The sequence below is a fragment of the Pinus tabuliformis genome, chromosome 6, assembly GCF_031772625.1.
Source record: "Pinus tabuliformis cultivar Carrire ecotype Pingquan chromosome 6, CPIR1, whole genome shotgun sequence".
NCBI lineage: Eukaryota > Viridiplantae > Streptophyta > Pinopsida > Pinales > Pinaceae > Pinus > Pinus tabuliformis.
In genome coordinates this window covers 225,628,398-225,636,554 of record NC_142292.1, presented here as the reverse complement: position 1 = coordinate 225,636,554, position 8,157 = coordinate 225,628,398, and positions in this window count along the sequence as shown.

The window sequence follows — 8,157 nt, the reverse complement described above, 5'->3', positions numbered from 1 at the left end:
CCAACTCCTTGGAAGGCCCAGAAGAGCTAGAGCTACCAAGTTTTCATCAAGTACATTAACAACAACCCCGACAAGTTCATCATGAAATTGTGTAAACTTGCTCAAACACTGCAAAATTGTGTCATTCTTTTACATCTTGATACTTCAAAGTTTATCCTTGAGTGCCAGCTTCTTGTGGTCACTACTATTCTCGAACAAATTTTTGAGTGATTTACACATTGAGAAAAAAGTTTATTTTCAATGGACATTAGAGACAATACAATCTTGTACTCCATCCAAGATGATTCTTATCACCTTGGCTACATATTTCTTCCACTGAGTGATTTTTTGGGCATCATATGATTGAGGTTTTTCCACATCTATCTTAATGTATTCTAGTAACCTATTGTCATCAAATATTGCCTCCATGCGGTCCTTCCATGCAAAAAAAAAGAGGTGACTTGCAAGGCATACTATAGCTGTAGTCCTTTGAAGGACACCTTCTCACCTCTAAAGAAATATTGCTACATGGATCTACAAATTCGAACCTTTGAGACCCATCCTCAAATTTCCTATTATATTTTTAATCTTGTTTTGATGCCATGTATAGACTATGATGTATATTCAAAATTGTTCCTGAAATTTACTAAATCACAAGAGTCGAAGCTACTCTATTTTTCTACGGAATTCAATTCACAATATAGAACACAAATCATATACATTCAAAAGGAAACATCACACATACACATATATTTATCTATGGCAAAGAAACTTCTCAAAACCCCTTCCTATATGTATTGCATTAATCAAATAATAGAGATGAATACATATGATTTCTCAAGTCTTAGAACAATTTGAAAGTGTATAGTCTATCTCTCTCTTCTTGACTGACTAACATTGGCCAACACTTATCCAATTTTCAAGCCCTGCAAGTTCCTCTTTCCTTGCTCTTTTCCTTGAGGAAATTAGCCCCTATTATTTAAGATTTTTTCTCAATTAGATTGTGCAATTTATCTAGGCTCATCCTCTGACTCTATGCACCATTTGTACACATTGGAATAGTCTATAATTGATAGTATACTGCCTTGATAGCTCGAAAAAATTTCATGCATCAATTATTTTGGGTTGATTGATTAGTTAATTGGTTGATCACTGAGTGTGGCTGAAGTTACACTTCCACAACTTGACCTTCCACTAGTTCCTCCAACAGTTAGAACTAGTTTAACTTACCATAACTAAATTTAACTGAATTTGATTGCTACAAATTAGAAATCAATCATATTGAAATGAACTCAACCTTCCCCAATTCAAATTAAATGATTTAACTGAGTGACAAGTTCCATGTCACCTCAGTTAACTACCTCCAAGATTTTTGTTGAAATGGAAATTTGAATTTTCTCGTGTTTGGCCAAGGCAAGGTCAAATTGATATTTTCTTGCTTCATTTTCAACACAGGGAGAATCTCATGTTCCAAAAGCATCTGGCAAAGGTGGGTATGCCCGGGAAGGGGGAACCAAAGATAAGGCACCCCAAGAAACTCCCAATCATCCTAAACTGCCAAAGCCTTCTCCTCCATGTGTTGTGTGTGATGTTGTTGGGAATGCCACCAATAATTTTCACGAGCACCCTCATATTAAGAATGTGGTCTTTGATAATTTCCATGACCCTAACATTCCTTAGGTCCATGTTACCTTCCTTGAGTCTCCTAAGAAGAAAAAACCTTACACACAAAACACCCTTATTATTAATGTGATAAGCATGAACATTATTCTTATCACTATCCTTGTCTTGAAGAATTTCATGATACACTCCAAGTGCTTCATGTGTTATATGTCACTCGTAGTGACTCTACTTCCCCTCTACCTGCAGTTTCTGATCCCAATGCTTTTCTAGGATAGGAGGTGTCCTAAACCACCATTGTGATTCCTCCTCCTCATGTCGAGATGATGGATAGTTTAGCCCCTATTCTCTACCACTCTTCATCCATAGGATAAATCTATTTGGAACCATTAGGAGTTTTGTATTGTGCTTCTTTTGAACCTTCTTTGAAGGACACTTCGATCTCAACATCAATAGATGTCACATCTACTAGTCATACGTCCCCTTTGTCTAATGATGCATATTTGAACCATGTCTCCCATGATGATGATTGGTTACATCATCCCTTACTTCGAACCCATGAATTTGAACCACATCCACCTTGTGTCCATTACATTACCACACGATGTCTAGGTAAGGGGGCATCCATTTTAAAGAGTCCAAGAGAAGCAATTCTCCCCAACCCTCTTAGTGCACCTGATAGTGTCAACTGTTTTTCCACTATTCTTCCCCATGTTAAATAACTTCTAGAGTCCTGTATCACTCTTGATCACCCTGGGGATGATCCACTTAATCATCTCTTCATCTTCCATCAACAACCCAATCCATTAGACATTGTTGTTTTCCAACCTTTTTGTTATCTAGGTGACCATTGGTTCATTATATCTAAAGCCACCTTTTGGTATGGTGTTATAGACATATTTTGGCACTACAACCCCAATCACATATGTCCATAAACCAAGGGCTTCTAAACCCCTAAAAGTGTTCTTTCATACCGTAAAAGAACAAGGTCAGTTGATTACATCATTTCCCAGAAGTTCTCCTTGAAAAACTACTCAGATCTGGTCAAAACTAGACCATACAGACTACTCCATGTAAAGGGTGCGATGCATATCGCCTATTACACATGGGGGGTGCGATGCATACTGAAAATCCCCTCTGTAGGGTGCGATGAGAGAGAGCAGAAAAATGGTAGAAGCAGTTTACTAGGTGGAAACTCAAAGAATCTTCTAGAAACTGCTCATATGACACTTGCCTCTCTGAATTCACCTAGGGATGAGTAAGAGATCAAAGAAATCTCCAAGTGGAACCAATAACTATCAGTGAAATGACACTAATAAAAGTCCTAGAAGCTGACTCACTCCCCTGCAAAGATCTATATATGGATCCCTCATCCCAGAGATTTAGAGGCTGGAATTTTGTAACTTTCAAGGAACTATTGTTGGTTTCTCTTTGAAGACATTGTTGGGTGATCTTGCTTTGTATGAGGTGAAGAGGGCTTTCATGCTGGGATGATGATGCTAGATCAGACAGCTTGGTTGTAATCCTCTCTTCTACTACTTCTATCAATAAAGCTATTTGAGTTTTCCTCCATATGCTTGTATATCTCTGAATCTTGTATTTGTATATGCATTTATATGGTTAATGTACATCTGATCCTACATTGTTTATGGTTATCGATCTCTATGCTTTGATGGTATTTTGCTGCTTTGACTCTACAGGTTTTCTTTGAAGTGGGGCAAGTGAGGAAGGAGTGGCGAAAGTTCTATCAAAGGAGAGAGGAAACAAGCAAGGAGACTACCGAAAGACTGAGGTTGGTGCTCTCTGCTTCTCTCTCATCTATCTCTCATAAAGGAAAACACAAGTAACTTTAGTTTGTTTGTTTCTAAGATAGCTACCCGTCTTAGTGGGACTAGCAGCCTTGAATGGATACTAGTTTTCCCGATAACAAAATGGTGACTCCACTGGGGAGAAAATAGTTTGTTTGTTTTGTTACTGTTGTTTGCTTTATAAACCATAGACAGAGCCTGAAGTCAAGCCAGCTAGCCTTCGAACTGCTTTTGCTATGCAACTGCAAAGTAGATCAACGGTGCTTCAGTCAATCTCCAGGTTGGTTCATGAACTGAACATCTAGCTTGCAAACATCCTAAGTTCCCTGGTGGTAGCTCAAATAACCTCATTAGATCAGCCCCTATACTTTGTGTTTACTGACACATTAGCTCAACCTAAATCCCTAAACTTCGCTGCAAACTGTGAATGAAAACCAAGCTCAGTATTGTCCCTGGACCATCACACTGTCTCTCATTGGAAATCTGTATGCATCACACCTCCCATGTGTTGCAGGTGAGATGCATCCTTGTTTCGCTGTGTTACAGGTGCGATGATTGACTAGTACTGTTTCTGCCTCGAAATTTTGGTTTTTTCTTCACTATCTTCAGCTTTATTCAGTAGTTTTGTTGTCTATGATCAGTATATCATTGTTGAAACCATCTTCCTTTTCATTATTTCAGCCTCCACTGATTAGGAATTGTGAATGTTTTTTATGTATTTTTCATCATTTACAGTTCTCCTTTACAAATAGTAGCTTAATCAAACTGTCATATTTTGATTTGAAAGTGTCACAAGCTTCGTTTTTAGTCAAGAAAAAGAGTGTCGTAAAGCATTCCTCTTTTAGATAGTTGATTACGCTTTTGACATCGTATTTGATTTGAATTAATAGTATTTCAAGTGTCGAAAGAAATTTTAAATTCGAAATTCCAAAGTGTCGTCTTAGCCTTCCTTTCATTTTTTGAAGAGAAAATTGTTAGTAATGTCACTTTGAAAGAATATAGTTTAGATTTGTGCTTAGTTTTCTTTTGTCATTCTCACATTAAGGAAACTGAAAAACAATACATGCATGTGCATTTGTATTTAGACTGCATGCTGAAATTGATTTAGGAAAAGTGCATCTAGTGTGTGCTCTCTGCTCTATGTTGAAAGAATTTCAGTTCTCTTTCCTTAGTAGCTAGGATTTTCATTGCAAAAAGAAAGTAAACGACTGTTTATCATCTTAGATTGCATATTTAGGAATTGTATATCTACATCATGTGGTGAACCTTAAAGGAAAACTTCTTAAGAAAGATCAACTATAAAATAAACCTCAATGAACATAAAAACGCTTTGGAACCTAACGCACAACATTTAGTAGGCTAGAGATGTATTCCGTTGTCGTAAAGCCTGGTAACTATTGCGTTCATCATAGGTTGGGTGATTCCTCCTCTTTGAGATGAAAAGTACCAGTATAGACTTGTGCTCCCATGTACCGTCGAGTATATATTGGGAGACCACAATAGGCTACATCCTTTATCCTTAGGAAGTTGTGTCTTCCGCCCTATCAATCACAATGCATTGAACACAACATTCAGGAAGATTCACTACCGTACCGTAAAAAGTATTCTACAATTTTGCGATTGGTTTGGAAATCCCTCTATCTAGATTTCCAAACTAGTAACTTTCATTTCTTTTTAGATTCCTTAAAAGAAAAGGTCCATCTGAGCACTTGTCACTTCGGGCTCATTAAAAATCAAATGTGACTAGAGTCATCTTTAGCTTTTTCTTGACTCTTAAAAATTGAAAAAGAAAGTTGTGTCAAAGCATCACAAAAATTATTTTAATCGGAATAACGTCACTATTCCCTCGTTAGTCTTAGGTTGAGAAAATGGAATCTACCAATCAAGGATTTCCCCTTGGGGGGAATCATAGTCCCTTCTCCTCTTGGGGGGATGTTGTTGCTCCACACATGGCTACATTGTCCCTTCCAGAACTCACAATTGGCCTACCAGTATGGCTTTTCTCGACCTCTATCGTTCAAAACACCATAGTTCCTCAGCAATCAAATCAGCGACCAAATGATCCTGAAGTCACTCCCCCACCTTCTACTTCATTTGTTTCTCCCTCTCCTTCTTCCTCTTCGCTTGGTGAAGCTAGTAATGCTAAAAACCAAGTAACTGAGAAGAAAAAGAAAGAGAAGGAGAAGAAGAAGAAGAAGCCAACAACGAAAGGGCGAAACCATGCATTTCCTGGCAAAAATCCACACACTGCACCATCCAAACCTAAATCGCCATGTGTCATTTGTAAGGGAGACCACTATCATTGAGATTTTCCATGCATCCCATGGATCCTAATGGATTGGTCTCCCCACTTGCACAATCTAGTGTCTTCAACCTCTGACGATCATGTTGAGAGCACACCATCAACTAGTGAAAACGAAGCCAATGGAAAGAAAGGAAGATCTAAATTTCCGTGTAGACTGTGTGAAGTTGATCATGCCCTCCACTGTTGTCCTTTCCTAGATGAAGCTAAAAGAGTCTTGGATAACCGTCCTACTTCACTGCAGTGACTTCCTCATGGATATAAGAAACTCTTGCCGAGTCCATCGCTAGTTGAAAATCTAACTGACACATCGTTGTTTTCGGTCGAAGCACCTATCATTGAAGATAAGCCCTCTGAGTCCACACCGGACAAAAGTCAATAGGTTGAGACGGCAGTCGACCTAGTCCTATCTTCAAAAGGTCCACCTTCAGATGATATTGTCACCAAAGAGGATGAGAATGACATCGTTCAAATTCTTTTTGTCAACACAGAATCCGATGAACCTGGGGGCAACCTACCCATTCCTTTACCATAGGAAGGAAGTTCATTAGAGATTTATCCGGCCATCTATTCGGTCCCACCTCCAAGAAATCTATTCATTTCCTTCAATTGGAATCTACTAGGGAGGCCCCGCCTACCATCTAATGTGCCATTCCAAATCATAGTACAAGCTTACAAAATGATCATGGTTGGTACTATCATAGATGAAGGGGCTTCTATGAGTATCCTTTCCTCAACTTCTTGGAAAGTGCTTGGTTTTCCATCACTTCTACCTAAGATTCAAAATCTGACAAGCTTTAACAAAGGAACCAGTCGACCGTTAGGGATCCTTCCAAATTTGCCTATAATGTTGAGAAGGAAAATCGTTCATCTAAATGTGATGATAGTCCAAGGCCTCTAGATTACAATATACTCCTTGGACGTGACTACATTTATAGCATGGGAGCTATTGCTTCCTCACTCTTTCGAGTGATGTGTTTTCCGCATGAAGGTAGAGTGGTCCACCTAGTTGACCATCTTTCATTCCCTGGTTCAAACATAGCTACTAGTCAAATGCCATCCCTAACTGGTCTTTTTGGACAAGGAATGTCTCATCAATCTCCATTCCGTCCACTTGATGATCGTGAGTGATTCGGTGATTGTGACTGAAACCCAGGAGGCATGCACCCTGGTTTGCTTCGGTAGGAAAACCCGAGATATAAGGTAGGTTTCCACGTAGGAATATGACTAGTTTGATACCCCTGTCCATTTAAGAAAATGGATTTAGACTGGAAAAGGATTCCCCCGTCAAAGGTTAGGTGATTGGAACTTGAATCACCTTCGTCCATTTCGATGGACAAAGCTGAGGAAGGGTTTTATCTGCTACACAGATGAAACAATCTTGCTAATGCAAAAGCTTCCATATGGTGACCTGGAAACTCTACTTTATACCTAGGGGAATGCAAACCTTTTTTCATGCAAGTGAAAAGCAACCATTTATTTTCTTAGTTTGTAGGCTCTTAACCCTTTAAACTCGTAGGTTGCATACGAAAATGCTCTGGAGCAAAGTTTTGAATGGGGAAAGCTCCCTAAAAAATGAACCTATCAATGAGACATCCTTATTATACAACTAGCACGAGCAGTTTTAAGCAAAGTTCAAGCTCGTTAAAAAATAAACCTAGCAATGAGAAAATGTTTCCCCAGAGTGTAAGCTCATTAAAAACTGAACCCACCTTCAGTAAATAATCTTTTTGATTGCATAATTATCATCTTTTGAGCATTGGTCGTGTTCTTACCATCACCTCCACTCTTTTTTAGCCGATCATATGCCTCCATTTGATTGTTTACCCTTTTGTGGAACAACTGCAATGAGTGATTCTATTAGCCACCTTCTTTACACTGCTATGATTGAAAAAGTTCCAAACCTTACCTAGAACCAGTTCCTATCCAAAAACATCACTCGTTCCTCAAAAAACGAGTCTCCTTTAAGCTCTTTTCATCTGACTCGTAAAATATGAAATGATTGTCGAGAAATTTGCCTCTCCAGCTCGTTAAAGCGATCGGAAGTGCCATCCCTCCTCTAGATTTTAATCTTTTTGGACCTGAGGGATCATTACACAAAAATATCAAGCACTTGTATTGTTCGGCTCATTAAAACTATCGAAAAGTCATCCCTTTCGTATTATTTTATACTTTTTTGGACTTAAGGGAATATATTACGAAAAAGGACTACTAGAGTTTCCTTTACGTCTCCTTTTAGACTCTCTAAAATTGAAAAGGACTGAGTTAACTTTGTTGTTAAACTCGTTAAGACAATAGCGACAAACTTGTCCATGTAGACAAGAGCGATTTTCACTGTCACTAAGCACGTTGAAACATAGCGACAGGTTTGCTCGAAGGGAAAATTATAGAACAAGCATATGTTATCCTCCTCAAGCTTGACAAAAATAAAGAGTTACTGGTCAGCAA